Source organism: Epinephelus lanceolatus, chromosome 6 (assembly GCF_041903045.1).
Source record: "Epinephelus lanceolatus isolate andai-2023 chromosome 6, ASM4190304v1, whole genome shotgun sequence".
Classification (NCBI taxonomy): Eukaryota; Metazoa; Chordata; class Actinopteri; order Perciformes; family Serranidae; genus Epinephelus; species Epinephelus lanceolatus.
Genome location: NC_135739.1, coordinates 48,179,455 through 48,198,781, shown reverse-complemented (window position 1 = coordinate 48,198,781; position 19,327 = coordinate 48,179,455). Strand labels below are relative to the sequence as shown.

General features: G+C 43.1%; 1 protein-coding gene across 16 annotated transcripts in view; it reads right to left on the bottom strand.

Moving 5' to 3' along the window:
- The window catches only part of ptprfa (protein tyrosine phosphatase receptor type Fa), an 888,655-nt gene that overhangs the window by 254,801 nt on the left and 614,527 nt on the right, over positions 1–19,327 (bottom strand). The window lies entirely within an intron of this gene.

Below are 19,327 nucleotides of genomic sequence, written 5' to 3'. Positions count from 1 at the left end.
AAAATCAGCGCAACCTATTCATATCACACTAAAACCACATGCTAGCCTACCATACCAGAGGCAGTATCCTCTGTAGCGGCATGCCATTGACGGTATCCAACACACAATTGAAGGCTTGGTAAAAGCCGGAGTTCTGGTCAAAACTAGAAGTCCCTGCAACACGCCCATTTTTCCAATCAAGAAACCAAATTCCTCAGAAGAGCAGCTAATGCAGTGGTGGAAACAGAGACGCCACATGTGCCAGATTCACACACATTGCTTTCAAACATACCATCCGACACACAGTGGTACACAGTTATCGATTTGTGTTCAGCCTTTTTCAGTGTACCGCTACACCCAGACCCTCAATAATTGTTTGCATTCACTTATGAAGGTCAGCAATATGACCTAGCTAATTTGAACGTGCCAAGCACTGTATTACAACATGCATATGATTTGCTTGTCCGTAGCTTTTCAAAAGAACAATGTCAAAAAGATTCCATTGCAGTGCTCACAGCATTAGCAAAGGGGGGGGACACAAAGGTCCGTAAAAACAAATTGCAGTTCTGCCAGCAGTCTGTAGAGTACTTGGGCAGACAGTCGAGTGGGGATAAAAAGTGCATTGCCCCATCTCAAATAGAGGTAGTAAGTGAGGCACCTCAACCGCAGGCGGTGGGCCAAATGCTGTCTTTTCTCGGCATGACAGGATACAGTCGGCCATGGATTTGTGACTATGCTATAAAAACTGCTCCACTCAGAGCTTTACTAAGAGCAGTAGGACAGACAAACAACACAGCACAATTGACATGGACAGAGGAAGCTGAGGGTGCGTTCCAAATCTAAAAAATAGACATGCAGTCAGCTCCAGCGTTAGGGACTCCTAACTATGCTAAACCTTTTCATCTCTAGGTAGCAGAAAGATCAGGCTTTGCATGTGCCGTCCTGATGCAAGACATGCCCACAGGCCAGGCGTACGGGCTATGAGGTAATCCTATCAGCCCCTGAATTTAACATTCAATGCTGTTCCACCATCAACCCCGCCACTAAACTGGTGCTGCCAACAGATGGTAAGCCACATGATTGCATTCATGACACAGAGACATTTATGCGTACTACAGAAGATTTGCACAATCAACCAATCCCAGCTGATCTCACATTGTTTGTAGATGGCTCATGTTTTCATGACACCACTGGTAGCCATGCAGGCTACGGGATTGTTCAACTTCACAACAATGACCACACCTTTGAGACACTACAATCACATAAACTTGCTCAGCCATGCTCAGCCCAACTTGCAGAGATAAAAGCTTTAACAGCAGCATGTAAATTGGCAGAGGGACAATCACTAAATGTATACACAGACTCAGCACACACCTATGGTGTGTGACACGTCCATGCTAACATATGGAAACAAAGAGGATTCGCAGAGCTGACGGCACTCCTGTAACACATGGAGCTGCCATCCTCGACCTGATAGAAGCCATGTTCCTTCCCACAGCTCTAGCAGTAATTAAAATGTCCAGCCCACCAAAACACTGATACATTGATAGCCAAAGGCAATAACTTTGCAGATGAACAGGCAGCAATAGGGGCAGTAATGACACCCTTACTAACCATACAAGACTGTGAATCCCTCACAACCATGCCCTCCCTCATAGCAGCTCAAAACAGAGTTACTGAGGCCGAAAAACGTCTATGGGTAAAAAGATACAATATCATTAGACAATGGTAGCCATTTTGTGTCTAACGTCATACAAGAGACACTGAAACAATTAGGGATCAAACAAAAATTTGGCTGCGTTTACAATCCCCAATCACAGGGAGCTGTAGAAAGAGCAAATGGTATTTTAAAAACCAAAATAGCAAAAATAGTAGTAGATAGTGGAAATAAGCTTAATTGGGTGGATGCTTTACCGCTTGCACTAATGTCAATGCGCTCACAAGCTAGCAGAATCACGCATCTAACACCGCATGAAATGCTTACGGGTTCACCCATGCCACTACCATACTTAAGAGGTCCCCATGAGGGACCGTCCCTGGAACAATTACAAGGCGAAATGTTTGACTATTTACGAAGTCTAACCCGTATCCATAGGGCTATCTCCCAGCAGGTGAAAGGCACCACAGAGGACAGAAGGGTCGAAATCCCAGAAGACCTTCAACGGGTGTACGTCAAGGTGTTCAAAAGGAAGTGGGACCAGCCACGCAGAGAAGGTCCATACAAGGTCATATTAGCTACACCAACTGCCTTGAAAGTTGAAGGTAAGGACATTTGGTTCCATCTTAACCACTGCTGCAGAGCTAACAACCCAGAGAGGGTGTCGACAGAGAGCACCTCAGAGGAAAACACCCCATCCTCAGTCGCCACCTGGTAGCCACAGGGCTGAGGATGAGGGCCCAAGCGCAGAGAGAACAGAGAGAGGAGAGAGAGCAGAGGCAGAAAGAGAGCAGGGAGAAGAAAGCAGCAGCTCAGAAACAGGTGAAGATGGTAACCTGACTCAAGTTTACATACGTATGTAGACAGAGACCAACAAGTACAACATTCCAAATGGAACACTAAAAACCTCATCAATTCTTGATTGGTTAGAAAAGTTCTCTGTTGGAAAAATCTTACAGACTATAGGAGTAATATTTGGACTCAGCGTCCTTCCCCTAGTACAGATCCTGATAAGAAGGGCCATGAGAACGGCCACGGGACAATTTATTATGCTGATACAACAGCAGGAAAAGCTCCCCGAGAAAGGCGAATTGTGGAAACTACATAAACCGTGGGTAAGATCCTATGCATCCAAAAGATTGAACAACGATTTATATGAAACCATGATTGACAATATGGACATATGTGAGAATATGGCTGACAATATAAACTTATATGAGCCAATGAAGGGGAACCTGGAAGGGGAATACGAGGTTGTATAGAAAGAGAGAGGGAGAGCCGATTCAGGGTAAGAAATAACCAAATAATTGGCAATAGATTCAGGAAAAACCTTGCTGTTACCAAATCCATACTAACAATCAACTGATTAACATATATAGGTTATCTATACCACGGGGCAATAAGGAGGAAAAGGAGGGAAGTGAATTGAACTAAACAATGTCCTTTCTAACACACAGATTGGTGCAGAGCATGGCCAGCATGTGGAGATCCCTGTATCCAAAGCAGCAGAATCCAGGGTTGGCCTACCAAGAGCGCCCAGCCATGTCAGAGGACCAGCCCCCATTTGAGCCCAGGCTAGGGATGACCTACAGCGGCAACTGTCAACCACCACGTGCTGCAACAGAAGATTGAGATGCTGAGGGGATCAGGTGGCGTCCTACCGGCGCCTGCGGATGACTGGTACATCCGCCTATGTGCCCGACGGACAGTAACTAGGCAGTATTAACAGCAAAGATAACTATGTACCTTGCTTACTGTACTCTGTATATGTGAAGTTATCATGTATTCACTGAAGAAAATACCAGTAACGACTGTAGTCACAACCACTGTATAAGAATGTCATTATGATTAATCATGCAACAAGAAAAACAAAGACATTATTAGGCTAGCTCTTATACTCTATATACATACGAATTATTCGAGGTGATAATCATGAATTGTGTGTGATACCTACGGATGACAAAATGTGTGACAGATACTGCTGATAATCAATGAAGTATGACTTATGTGCAGCTCTACTGATGTTGATCACTGGAAAATGATTCGTGTGTGATAATAGCCAATCTAAATCTTAATGGTATGGGACTATAAAGTCCCAAAGGGGGGATATATATATTTTCTCCCCCTTGCTGTGATTTAAGATATTATATGGGACTATGGAGCCCCAAAGGGGGGAATGTAGTGTAATGTACTGATTTACTGAAGACATATACTGTACCTTTTAGTTGACCTTTAAAAGATATGTGTTGAAGCAATATAATCTGTGCAACTGACAAATTACACACTGGTTTAATATTTCATGTATTCTTATGACACACACACACACACTTATTGAGCACTTAAGCATTGTGGTGGAGAAGTACCTAGGACTCACTGTGAATCATTTCTAAAAATAGCATGAGAATGGGTTCAGAAAACACTAGTGGAAAATTAGGGGAATTACAGCTTGTCCTGAGAATGATCCTAGAGGGGGAAGGACTAAAAAGTGCTGAGTCAGCAGAAGTATGACACCATTATGGTGGAGAAAAAGTGACTCAGCAGAGGTGGGATATCGTTACGATCAGAGCCAAGTGGGAAGGATTAAGGGAAAGAAATGACTCAGCAGAAATTCTACGATAAAAGAGCGAGCGCAAACAAAGAAATTCCAGCCTTGCTCCGGAGCTTGGCTCATTTGGGTTGTGATGTGTTTGTTGCCTGCGAGCACATTAAACTCAGTTGCATCTGATTCTACGTGTCTCCAGTGATTTTTTTTGACCTCTGAGCATCTGAGTTTTTGATATCTAATGGAAGATAAAGAAAGTCCGTTTGAGAGGAAAAGAGCGAGGTCGCGAGCTAACTGGCCTGGCTCGGGACCTTGACTTTTTTGCTTCTACACCACCACAGACTCATAAAACATCCTCAGCATAGTCCGGCAGATGTTAAAGGAGCGGAGCCTCCTCAGAAAATAGAGGCGGCTCTGTCCCCTCTTGTAAAGGACTTCAGTGTTCTTAGTCCAGTCCAGTTTATTGTCAATGAACACACCCAGATACTTGTAGTGTTCTACGATGTCCACATTATGCCCCAGGATGGAAACTGGGGTCACTGGTGTCCTCGTTCTCCTCAGATCCACCACCAGCTCTTTTGTCTTTGTTGTGTTGAGCTGCAGGTGGTTCAGCTCACACCATGAGACAAAGTTATTCACCACAGCCCTGTATTCAGCCTCCTCGCCCTTGCTGATACATCCAACTATAGCAGAGTCATCAGAAAACTTCTGAAGATGACAAGACTCTGTCTGGTAGCTGAAGTCCGTGGTGTAAAGGGTGAAGAGGAAAGGAGAGAGGACAGTACTTTGTGGGGCCCCGGTATTGCTGACCACTGTGTCTGACACACAGTGCCGTAAGCGCACGTACTGTGGTCGGCCAGTGAGGTAATCCACAATCCAGGACACAAGGGGGGGATCCACCAGCATCGCCGTCAGCTTGTCACCCAGTAGAGCAGGCCTGATGGTATTGAAAGCACTGGAGAAGTCAAAGAACGTGACCCTCACAGTGCTCCCCGGCTTGTACAGGTGGGCGTAGACACAGTTCAGCAGGTAAATGAGGGCATCCTCAACTCCAATCTGGGGCTGGTAGGCAAACTGGAGGGGATCCAGGTGCGGGCTGACCATAGGCCTGAGCTGCTCCAGGACAAGTCTCTCCAGGGACTTCATGATATGTGACGTCAGTGCCACCGGTCGTTAGTCCGAGAGACCGCTGAGTGTATGTTTGCTCCTTCCACTTCATTCAAAACAAACAGCTAATTCCTGCAGCAGCATTAGCGTTGAAGATGGACCCCGTAAGTTTGCTGATGTTAAACAAACTGTCATGTACTACCCTGTTTTAGAAAATCATATGTTGGGGCGCCGGTGGCTTAGTGGCAGAGCAGGCGCCCCATGTACAAGGCTGTTGCCGCAGCGGCCCGGGTTAGACTCCAGCCCGTGGCCCTCTGCTGCATGTCACTCCCCCCTCTCTCTCTCCCCCCTTCACACTTGTCTGTCCTATACATTAAAGGCTAAAAAAGCCCCAAAAAATATCTTAACAAAAAAAAAAAAAAAATCATATGTTGGAATTGTTATTCTAGCAGATAATGTTATCATGGTGGTGATTAGTGTTAGCTATTTCAATGATTATAAGGGGCATAAACATGTATTTACAGTGATAACACATGCCATACACTTGAGTGATCAGTTTAGCTATCTAGACTCAGACTACTCAGTGGACTTCACTTTGCCTGTCTCAGACCAGACCAGCTTCTCAGGTTCTGCATCTCCCCCTGAAGCACAGCTGCTCTCAGTCCATCCACAGTGGGAGGACCCCACACAACAGGACCACAATTATTGCCCGAAGGCCGGTGGAAAAGATGTGCAGGATAAGATGACTCAGTGTGATGAGATTGGCTACTTCATGGTTCAAAATGACGCAGATGCTTTGCTTTACACTGGTATTAATGAGCAGCATGGGAGCTCCACAAGGGACTGTCCTGGCTCCATTCCTGTTCACACTGTACACAGCGGACTTCAAATACAACTCTGAGTCCTGCCACATCCAGAAATACTCGGACGACACTGCTATTGTGGCGTGTATCAGGAATGGGCAGGAGTCTGAATATGGGGACCTGATAAAAGCCTTCAGTGACTGGAGTCACAAGAACTGTTTCCTCCTGAACACCTCAATGACCAAGGAAATGATCATAGATTTCCACAGGTCCAAGCCCCCACTTCAGCCAGTGAATACCTGTGGGGTGGAAATCGAGGTGGTGCCAAGCTATAGGTATCTAGGTGTACACCTGGATAATAAGTTGGACTGGTCCCTAAACACAGACGCTCTCTACAAAAAAGGGCAGAGATGCCTCTTTTTCTTGAGGAAGCTCAGATCTCTCGACATCTGTAGTAAGATGCTGCAGATGTTTTATCAGTCTGTGGTGGCAAGTGTGTTGTTTTATGCTGCAGTCTGCTGGGGAGGAAGCATCAGACACAAAGATGCAAGGCGACTGGACAAACTAGTCAAAAGAGCTGGCTCTGTGATTGGAGTCAGGTTGGACACACTGGAGGAGATGGTGGAGAGATGCACACTGAAGATGTTCGAGGCCATCATGAACAACCCAGATCACCCACTCCACAACACCTTGATGGACCAAAAAAACTGGTGGACGGCTCCTCTCTCTTCGATGCAGGACAGAGAGATACAGAAGATCCTATATACCAACAGCCATCAGGCTTTATAATTCTTTGACATATAATAAATGAGCTGACAGATAATTGAATTTCCCCTTGGGGATGAATAAAGTTATTCTTATTCTTATTCTTATACACCTAGAAATATTTAACACCCTTGTGTCAGTCTTGGAAGGACATGCTAGTAATGCCTTTACGATGTACAGTACAGGCCAAAAGTTTGGACACACCTTCTCATTCAATGCATTTTCTTTATTTTCATGACTATTTACATTGTAGATTCTCACTGAAGGCATCAAAACTATGAATGAACACATGTGGAGTTATGTACTTAACAAAAAAAGGTGAAATAACTGAAAACATGTTTTATATTCTAGTTTCTTCAAAATAGCCACCCTTTGCTCTGATTACTGCTTTGCACACTCTTGGCATTCTCTCCATGAGCTTCAAGAGGTAGTCACCTGAAATGGTTTCCACTTCACAGGTGTGCCTTATCAGGGTTAATTAGTGGAATTTCTTGCTTTATCAATGGGGTTGGGACCATCAGTTGTGTTGTGCAGAAGTCAGGTTAATACACAGCCGACAGCCCTATTGGACAACTGTTAAAATTCATATTATGGCAAGAACCAATCAGCTAACTAAAGAAAAACGAGTGGCCATCATTACTTTAAGAAATGAAGGTCAGTCAGTCCGGAAAATTGCAAAAACTTTAAATGTGTCCCCAAGTGGAGTCGCAAAAACCATCAAGCGCTACAACGAAACTGGCACACATGAGGACCGACCCAGGAAAGGAAGACCAAGAGTCACCTCTGCTTCTGAGGATAAGTTCATCCGAGTCACCAGCCTCAGAAATGGCAAGTTAACAGCAGCTCAGATCAGAGACCAGATGAATGCCACACAGAGTTCTAGCAGCAGACCCATCTCTAGAACAACTGTTAAGAGGAGACTGCGCCAATCAGGCCTTCATGGTCAAATAGCTGCTAGGAAACCACTGCTAAGGAGAGGCAACAAGCAGAAGAGATTTGTTTGGGCCAAGAAACACAAGGAATGGACATTAGACCAGTGGAAATCTGTGCTTTGGTCTGATGAGTCCAAATTTGAGATCTTTGGTTCCAACCGCCGTGTCTTTGTGAGACGCAGAAAAGGTGAACGGATGGATTCCACATGCCTGGTTCCCACTGTGAAGCATGGAGGAGGAGGTGTGATGGTGTGGGGGTGTTTTGCTGGTGATACTGTTGGGGATTTATTCAAAATTGAAGGCACACTGAACCAGCATGGCTACCACAGCATCCTGCAGCGACATGCCATCCCATCCGGTTTGCGTTTAGTTGGACGATCATTTATTTTTCAACAGGACAATGACCCCAAACACACCTCCAGGCTGTGTAAGGGCTATTTGACCAAGAAGGAGAGTGATGGAGTGCTGCGGCAGATGACCTGGCCTCCACAGTCACCGGACCTGAACCCAATCGAGATGGTTTGGGGTGAGCTGGACCGCAGAGTGAAGGCAAAGGGGCCAACAAGTGCTAAACACCTCTGGGAACTCCTTCAAGACTGTTGGAAAACCATTTCAGGAGACTACCTCTTGAAGCTCATCGAGAGAATTCCAAGAGTGTGCAAAGCAGTAATCAGAGCAAAGGGTGGCTATTTTGAAGAAACTAGAATATAAAACATGTTTTCAGTTATTTCACCTTTTTTTGTTAAGTACATAACTCCACATGTGTTCATTCATAGTTTTGATGCCTTCAGTGAGAATCTACAATGTAAATAGTCATGAAAATAAAGAAAATGCATTGAATGAGAAGGTGTGTCCAAACTTTTGGCCTGTACTGTATGTGCAAGATCAAGTTCTCTTGACTCTTATGAAATTAAACACCAACTGTGTAGTACGTGATCTGAGCAGACAGTTTCATATATCACACAGCATGGCAAGCAAAATAATCTCATATTGGATCGACAAACTGGAGGAAATTTTGCAACCTCTAATTCCATGGATTCCAAGACAAACTATTCAGGCAACGATGCCTGCAGCATTTAAGAACTTTCCTAACACAACATGTATTCTAGACTGCAGTGAGAGCTTTTTGCAAAAACCCAGAAACCCTGATTCAAGACATGAGTCATACAGCCATTATTATTCACATAACACAGTGAAATACCTGAATATGCCCCATGTGGACTAATCATGTTCATTTCTGCAGCGTATGGAGGGCGATGCAGTGACAAATTTATAACCATGGATTCAGGAATATTGGACTACTTAGTACCTGGAGATGAGGTCATGGTAGACAGAGGCTTCATCATAAAAGACTTGCTGTTTGAGAGAAAAGTTAAATTGGTGATTGCTTCCTTTTCCAGAAAACGTAGACATCTAACTGACGAACAGGTGACAGGCACCAGGAGAATTGCACATGTAAGACTGCATGTCGAAAGAGCGATCCGGAGTGAATTTAAAAATTCACAAAATACTATCACAGGTTGTTTCGATTACCATGACTCCTAAAATAGACAAGATTCTAAGAATATGTGCTGCTCTTGTCACCTTAAGGGAGGATCTCATTCGTGATGCAGACTAATTTAGCATGTGATCAACACGAGTGGAGTATAGCCTGTTTGCAGTGCAGGATTATCAAGAACATTATACAGGATCATCAGTTAAAATGGAGCAGTAATGATATTAAAATCTATATATGTACATAATGTGAATATTTCTGAATTTCATTTAAAACTTACATCACCATCATTTAAAACAGTGAATCTTGTCAATGTCACTAATACTAATGAATATTGTCTATACGTCCAGCTCTACTGGGTGACAAGCTGACAGCAATGCAGGTGGATGCCCCCCTGGTGTCCTGGATTGTAGACTACTTGACTGGCAGACCACAGTATGTGCGCTTGCAACGCTGTGTGTCAGACAGAGTGGTCAGCAATACCGGGGCCCCGCAGGGGACTGTCCTCTCTCCCTTCCTCTTCACCCTCTACACCACGGACTTCAGCTATTGCACTGAGACCTGCCATCTTCAGAAGTTTTCTGATGACTCTGCTAAAGTTGGATGTATCACCAAGGGTGATGAGGATGAGTACAGGGCTGTTGTGGATAACTTTGTCACATGGTGTGAGCAGAACCATCTGCAGCTGAATGTGGCAAAGACAAAGGAACTGGCTGTGGATCTGAGGAGGACCAAGACACTGGTGACCCCTGTTTCCATCCAAGGGGTCAGTGTGGACATTGTAGAGGATTTTAAGTACCTTGGGGTACACATTGGCAATAAACTGGTCTGGGCTAAGAACACTAACAGGAAGGGCCAGAGCCGTCTCTATTTTCTGAGGCGACTGAGGTCCTTCAACATCTGCCGGACTATGCTCAAGATTTTCTATGAGTCTGTGGTGGCCAGTGCTATCCTCTATGCTGTTGTGTGCTGGGGCAGCAGGCTGAGGGTGGCGGACACCAACAGACTCAACAAATTGATCCGCAAGGCCAGTGACATTGTGGGAACGGAGTGTGACTCTCTGATGGTGGTGTCAGAGAGGAGGATGCTGTCTAAGCTACGAACTATCTTGGACAATGTCTCACACCCACTCCACCATGTGCTGGTCAGGCACAAGAGTACTTTCAGTGGAAGACTCATACCACCAAGATGTACCACTGAGCGCCACAGGAAATCATTCCTGCCTGTGGTCATCAAACTGTACAACTCCTCCCTCTGGGTGGCCCTGAGACTTTTTCACACACTGCAATAATCTAATGTAACTTGTGCAATAACCCCATTTCACCCTGACTGTATATATATATATATTCTGTTTGTGTAAATAAACTTGTTCAGCTTACAAAATATATATATATATATATATACACACATATATATTTACGTGTGTTTGTTAATAATTCCTGTTTATTGAACTATATATTTGTAAATACTATTGCTTAAATTTCTTATATTTTCACATATCTTTCCTCTCTTGCAAGGAGCACCTGTAACATAAATAATTTCCCCTCGGGGATCAATAAAGTATTTCTGATTCTGATATACAGATGTGCTCTAAACCTTGTCCATTATCTCGGTGTATCTTTCACTTAGCTTAAACCGTACTGCAGCATACTCTTCTACAAACTGAGGTAGCATACGGGAGAAGTAAAAACCTCTCAGGTGCCTCACTAGCTCCCTCACAAACGCCTCATCATACTACACTGCAAAGGAAACATGCTTATTGGGTTTCCGGATCAGGAGTGTTGCAGACTTGAGACCTATGCAAAACATTGTTAGCTGTACTTGCATGTAAAATCCCCTGCTGCAGGTTTTCTGAAGCTGCAGCTCTCCATCTATTTGTTTGATATAACTGCATTTCTGAGTAGGCTGGTCAGTGAGTGAGCGCTGGGTTGGCATAGGGCATTTTATTTCTAGAAGCATACACGAGTCAATGACACCATCAGGACAAGCAGAGAGCCATGGTTCTTGGACACTTATAACAGTGCCCTTGTGAGTAATATTCATGCCCTGTTCCTTCAGTTGTTGGCAAGCTCTAACTTCATTTTCTTTACCATAGTTAGTTGCATAGTTGCCACAAAAGGAGAGATAAATGTGCTCACATATAAATTTGTCAGAGTTCGTGGCTGCATGCACAGGAACCTTCTTTGCAGAGCAAGCTGTGAGTCTGATCTTCCTACTATTGTGCCATAAATCAGATGCACTTTGCTCTCTCGTTTCTAATTCTAGTTGAGCTGCTTGTGCATCACCAACTTTGTCTGGTAAAATGCCTTACATGTGTCATGGCTGAGATCATCACTGTTTGTGTGTGGCTGAAGAAACCTGTCATCAACATTGTTCTGCTGATGTTGAGGCATTATAACACTTTTCTAGTAAGGTGTATATAAAATACACTTCCTCTCCTTTTTCACAGGAAATGTACAGTTTGCATAGTTTCTTTCAAAATAAATGCACTACATCGCTACAACACCGCAAGTGGTTTGGTTTAGGAAAAAGAACAGGGTTTAGCTTGACAATCTTATGGATAGCAAAAACCAGCCTCCTGGGTGAAAGTTGATGGTTGTTGAACTCATCCATCACCCTAGTCGAGCTTCCACCTCCTTAACTTTCGTTGTTGTTGTTGGGAATCAACATATATTTACCTCACACGGTGGCACCAAATATGTTGGGAATCAACATATATTTACCTCACACGATGGCACCAAATATGTTGGGGTCAACACACTAGGCTTCACACAGAGGTACCAAATATGTTGGGGTTAAACTGGCTATCGGAAATAATTGATAATTATTATGAATAATTAATAATTATGTTAAATAATGTGACTTAACATTAAATCACCTCGTGGGGCACCATTCCCGTAAAGGGAAAAATGATAGCCAGTTAAAATTATCAGTCTCATAAAATACGCTAAACTATTAATTTGGAGTTTTATTAATAATTAAATTAATGACAACAACCAAAATTAACAGTAACGCCTGAAGGATTTCGGAGTTCTTGACGCAGCAGAGGTTGACTATTCATTCACTCTTGTGCAACATTAAACAGACAGCAGGTATGATTCCAAAGAATTATATTTATTCACAAACTAGCAAAGCAAACCAAAACACACAAATTCTAACTAACTATATACAAGCTTGGTGTGTATATGTGTGTGTGTGTGTGTGTGTGTGAGTGTGAGAAAGAGAAAGAAAAGAGAAAGACAAAACAAAATGGCTGACAACAGAGAACTACCAAAATGGCCGAATCAAGGCTGGCTCCAAAGGGGGAGGTGTTCGTCTGACCGTGTGGTCAGGACAAAGACAAAGGAAAAGAAGAGGGAACTTTGAGATGCCTGTTTGGGTGTAGCTCTGTTGAAAGCCTATTTGTTAATGGGTCTATGTCAATGTGACGTGTGTTGATTAGTGCAGAGATCGTTTAGTTGCATGCAAGAATCTGTTTGTGAACAGTATTAGCAAACTAAACACTTAGCTTTGGCGAAGCCAACTAATCAATGACCTAACTGCAATCTATCACAACAATAACTCAGTAAACAGCATCAAATCACGCACAACAAGTTAAACAGTCTTGCTGTGATAAGCTATGCCCAGTTGTTACATTACCGATCCTTGAATGGATGGAGGAAAGAGTCACTTGGTGCTGCTTTGTTAGCCAGCAGAAGAAGGCTGGGAAGGTGGTTCCAGGTGCAGTCTTTGTTGGGTCCTTTGTTCCAAAGGTTCTGATTAGAGGAAGCTGGTCGCTCAGGGTCCTTGCAGAGTTAGACGCTGGGTGCTAACTCACTTAGTTCCTTGTTGCTGGAAAACTGGTTTGCAAACCTTGTGTTTGCCAGAGAGTCTGTGATCAGTTGCCCTCCCTTTAGTGGTTTGGGCTATGGAGCAGGGGTTCGGGCCTCTGCTGTCCAGGCCCAAATGGGAAGAGGTGTTAGCTGCTGAAGCAGCTGGAGTAAAAAGAGCACTGCTCCATGGTTGGAGCAGAGAAGAGTTCTGTGGAAGGGAGCAGATCTGGTACAGATGCCTGTGACATCACAGTGTCACATGTCACTGTAAAAGGTCTTGTCCAATCAAGTTTTGGGACTTGAGTCTCACTGAGGTGTGAGGTGTGACCTCCTGTGGAGATGGGTGTCACTTAGCTCTCTTTGTTTGGAGACAGAGAGCATGCAGAGGAAAAAGCCTTGTAATCAGTGATGATTTTACCAAATGATAAATCATCTGTGGTCCTGTAAATCCCAACATTGTCCTGCCACCTTTCCCCCTGATGCCACCTGGTCCTGTTGAACAATAACATAGACCGGCTGCATATCATGCTGATGTAACATGCCGCCTCCGCGCGCCTGTCGCCAGACTCCCTCTGCACCTCTCCTTGAGCTCTGCATTGTGTTTTTTAGGGCTGACCCAAAAAATTTGAAGCTTTGAAGCTTCGTTTGATGGCATGGATTCGATTGTGAAAAAAAAAAAAAGAATATTCTGCCTTTTTTTTCTCCCTTTTTTGGGGGGACCTTGAAAGCAACACTAACCCCATCTCCGACAAGGATATAGAAAGCCTGACGTGCAATGAATGGAGACCTATTATCCTGCTTGAACGACTAAATTCTTTCAACAATGTGACTCAAAATAATGATAAAATAGATTTTATTGATATAAAATAATATGCTGATGGTGACATTTTCTGGTGTCAGTGACACATGCTGCTCTGAGTTGCGCATCTGTCTGCTTGTGCTGCAGTGCGTGCCGAAGATTAAAATTTTTAGTGTTAAATCAAAAGTTAAACACTACTTATCAGCAACCAGAAGTGTTTTTTCATTTGTGAATATTTTTATCTTAATTCTAGGGTTGCAAGAAACTACCTTTGCCATAATTTTTAAGTGATGAACTTTTTTGGACTTTTTTTTTCACTCAGCACCAAAAGCAGGGTTCTGGATTGTGGTCAACTTGGACCGCAGTTTTATTCTTCAAAGCAAACCCAGCAATCCCTGCTGCTGGCATCTCATCCTCAAAAGTACAGCACGAGAGACCATTAACACACTCAACATGGCGTCCCAAAAACAAAAGCAAATCTTAAAGCTACTGCGTCATGCCAGGGACAAAAAGTGCAAAAAGCTAAATTTTTTTATAAAATAGACAGCACAACAGTGCCTTCTACTGCCTTAAGTAGGTAGCTGCCTTATACTGTCTTGAAATGACCGCTTTTTTTGTTGGTGTCTGACACTGGAACTCACTGACCAAGCACCACTATTTGATGACTTTGGAGTGAGACAGGGTTGTGATTTCCATTTGGTATGATAATCAGTTAGAAGACTCTTGAAATGTCTCTTTAAATACGTCATGGAAAACATCAAGTGTGGTAAGTAATGCAGTTTACAGACTGACTGAAGCCTGCACTGCATTACCTTTTGACAGTATGATACCTTAATCAAAAATGTATGCAGACTTTTAGTTCACTGTGATGGAGTACACAACTCAAGCAAGTTTCAAGTCAATGGCTGTCTGGAATAGTGGAAAAATACATTCAAATTTCCAAAACATTGTAGCATGGCATAAAAAATGGTTTCTGCCAACATGTTTACATGCTTTAATGCAAACATATGCATTAATCAACTACCCAGCCCACAATCTGACAACTTTATGCATTATAATAGCACAACTGTCAGCACTACATTTCTGTTTTTAAAGATAAACCATGCAGGATTTTTCTAAAAAAAAAAAAAACAATGTATAGACTCATACAGAAGTAATTCCTCTCAATCATCACTTCTGACTCACTCCCAGTGTGTGGTTGTGTATTTTGTCTGCAGAGAGTCTGTCCTCTGCCTGGATTTTCTTATTTTCTTCTTATTTTTGTGTTTGGGACGTTTATGGGCATGTACCCCCACAGCCCTCAGGTGAGGTCAGGCCTTAAAAAAGGTATTGACCAGGTGCCAGACTGTAGGCAGCACCAAAATAATGTAAATGCAGTGAGGCAAACACCAAACATGAGTGAATCTGTGGTTGGCTTTCACTTTCACTTTTGGGGGTGGGTGTGTTTACAAATAGTAACCAGATATCCTGCATAGTATACCTTCCACCTTTTTTTTTAATTATGTCTGGTACAGTTGCCTGAAGAAAATGTTGGCATTGTACATTTTCTTAAAACCACAAATAAGATACATTTGCATGTTTCATATGTATCATATCAGTGTTTCTAAAGTGATGTAGTATATAAGCTGACTTTGTTAATAGTGGGGCGGCATAGCTCAATATTTTTCTAGAATCGTTCAATTTTGTGATAAAAGCACCACATTTGTCAGATGTCTTGACAAATATATTTCGAACAAATCTGGATATTGGGGCATCAGAAACCTGCCCCCTGGTGGCCAGAGCAATTGAATCCTTCCGGCCCATGGACCCGTCCCGTTAATTGGATCCACTCCAAAATGTAATGGCTTCTAAGTTGGACCATGCTACATGCCTCCACCAAGTTTTGTAAAAATTGGTTGGACAGTTTCACATAATCCTCATCCAAAAAATGAATGGAAGAGAATGGGCGGCCACATGTAGGTGGCCCGTGGACACGACCCCTGAGTTGGATCAACACCAAAATTTAATGTATTCTAAGTTGGCATGTGTTACATCTCTCCACCGAATTTTGTGAAAATTGGTCAGGCAGTTTTTGTATAATTCTGCTAACAAATGAATAAATTGGCCAGCACAGCTAAAAAATTGTTCATTTTTGCGATAAAAGCGCCAAATTTGGTACATTTATAGCTTATTATACTGGAAAAGAACACTTTGGTCACCCTCCAAGCTGCTGTTACCATGTTTTCAGCACCACAAATATAATTTAGAGACCAGTTAAAGTGAAAAATATGTTTCATTCGGAACAGGCAAGAGCTTTAGCTATCTTGCAGCCCACCAAATGGCTGTATGTCTCGTACCAGAGATGTCATGTGCCCTTCCAACGTTCCATGCTTTGACAGGCTGTGACACTGTATCCAGCTTTGCTGGACGTGGAAAGAAGGCAGAATGGTCAACATGGATGTCGCTTCCAGAACTGACAGATGTACTACTGACGGTGGCAAGTGGACCAAAGGAGATCCCAGATGATGCAATGAGCATTATTGAGAGGTTTGTCATACTTCTCTTTGACAGAACCAGCACCTGCACCAAGGTAGATGACGCAAGAAGGAAGCTCTTTCCACGGAAAAACTCAGTACAGCAGTTCACTGCTGTACTGAGTTTTTCCGTGGAAAGAGCTTCCAGCAAAGCTGGATACGGTGTCACAGCCTGACACATTGGAAGGGCACATGACATCTTCTCCGTCGTTAAATTTAATACCATGTCCTTCAGTAACAGAGGTTTCCGGTACCGACTTTAACCTCTCTCGAATTGATCATCTTGTTGATAGCGCCGTAGGCTTGCTGTGAACAACACTCGACTCCATAGCGCCTCTTAAAAAGAAGTTAACAAAGCAAAGAACGTTCGCTCCTTGGTATAATTCCCAAACCCGTAAGTTAAAACAAATATCACAAAAATTTGAACAGAATTGGCGATTAACCAAACTGGAAGAATCTCGTTTAATCTGGACAGACAGTCTCAAAACTTATAAGAGGGGCCTCCGCAATGCCAGAGCAAACTATTACTCATCTTTAATAGAAGAAAATAAGAACAACTCCAGGTTTCTTTTCAGCACTGTAACCAGGCTGACTGAGAGTCACAGCTCTATTGAGCCTTGTATTCCTTTAGCCCTTAGCAGTAATGATTTTATGAGCTTTTTTAATGACAACTGACAATGACTATTAGAGGCAAAATTCATGACCTCCTGTCCTCAGATAGTACGTATCTGCCCTCAAACACAGCGACCTAATATATATTTAGATTGCTTCTTCCCAATTTCTCTTCAAGAATTGACTGCAGTGATTTCTTTATCTAAATCATCAACGTGTCCCTTAGACCCCATCCCAACTAGGCTACTTAAGGAAGTCTTACCTTTAGTTAACACTCACTTATTAGACATCATCACTATATCTGTATTAACAGGCTATGTACCACAGTCTTTTAAGGTAGCTGTAATTAAACCTCTCCTAAAAAAGCCCACCCTCAATCCAGAGGTGCTAGCCAACTATAGACCGATATCTAATCTTCCCTTTCTTTCAAAGATCTTTGAAAAGTAGTAGTCACAGACCAGCTGTGTGATTTTCTCCATGATAATAATTTATTTAAAGAATTTCAGTCAGGATTTAGAGTGCATCATAGCACTGAGACAGCACTAGTTACAATTACAAATGACCTTCTGATTGCTTCAGACGATCGTTTACAGTTTGTTCATGTTCAGGATAAATCATCCTTACGTACTAAAGTTTGTTTTGGAGTTCCGCAAGGTATCTAAAAATAGCAATGGTATCAGTTTCATTACCGTCATTAAAAAAAATCTGCCACGCATACAGGCCTATAGGGGCCTGATATAATATAAGATATAATTTATTTAATACCTTAATAATGAGTGCTTGTCCAGCACCTATGTATGTGTTGAGTTTTCAATTTAATATGATTACAATTTAAAACTAATAGTAGGCTATAATGTTTCTCTTATAACTGCCCTAAACTGTTGTCGGTAGATGACATTTGATAAAGTTTTTGGATGTGACGTTGTCACGTGACAGCTTGGACGTGAGAAAGAGAAGAAAAGATAGCAAGCTGCGCATCAAGCGAGTTGGTCCCAAAAAAACACAACTTCACAACTTCTGCAAGCAGCAGCAGCAGCAGGTCCAGTGGCCATCAGAGTGGAGGAGGGAGTAGCGCAAAACGAACCACTGAAAAACAGATGACTATGGGCCGTCTCCTTCAAAGAAGAGCCGATGCGGTGGCAGGTCCGGTCGGCACCATACAGGAGCGAGCAGGAGCAGAGGTAACAGCCTGTTGTTGCGAGCCTGTTATTCAGGGAGACGAAGACCCCCTTCTCTGGTGGAAATGTGATGGAGCCAGGTGTTTTCCTCTGATGTTAAGGGCTGCCTGAAAGTACCTGTGCCACACTCTCAATCAGAGTGGGTGTTCAGCACCGCGGCCAAAGTTGTCAATTCACTACGTGCCCTGCTCCAGCTGGAAAAACTAAACATGCTGGATTTTCTGGCGAAAAAACTTAAATAGTTTGTGTGAGCAATGATGCTGCCATAGTAAGTTTGTTTATATGTCATTTTCAATGAGGAGTAGCCTGTTCTGATGGACAAAACAGTTCAGACTCGGAGAAGGTGAACTTTTCAAATTAAAGGTAGGCTCTAAAAATAAACCAGCGAACACACATAGTCATCTGTTTTTCAGTGGTTCCCGTTGCGTTTTCAGGATAGGATTATATATGCCCATTTTCGGTTATGCCTTGTTATTTATTGTTCAGTTGCCTAAAAGACATAAAAACCTGGATGAGCACCAATTTCCTTATGTTAGATTCAGACAAAACTGAAGTTATTGTTCTTGGCCCCTTAACCTTCAGCTATCAGGCTCCTCTCCTGTGGAATCATCTTCCTGTTGCGGTCCGGGAGGCAGACACCGTCTCCACATTTAAGACTAGACTTAAGACTTTCCTCTTTGATAAAGCTTATAGTTAGGGCTGGCTCAGGCTTGCCCTGTACCAGCCCCTAGTTAGGCTGACTTAGGCCTAGTCTGCCGGAGGACCCCCTATAATACACCGGGCACCTTCTCTCCTTCTCTCTCTCTCTCTCTCTCTCTCTCTCTCTCTCCCTCTCTCTCTCTCTCTCTCTCATATGTCCTGCTACTACATCTTGCTAACTCGGCCGTACTGCATGTTACTAACTCGGCTTCTTCTCCGGAGCCTTTGTGCTCCACTGTCTCTCAGATTAACTCATATCGCAGCGGTGCCTGGACAGCGTGACGTGTGTGGTTGTGCTGCTGCCGTGGTCCTGCCAGATGCCTCCTGCTGCTGCTGTTTTCATTAGTCATACCTCTACTGTTATTATACACATATGATTATTGTCACATATGTATACTATCAGATATTAATATATACTTTCAACATATTGTACC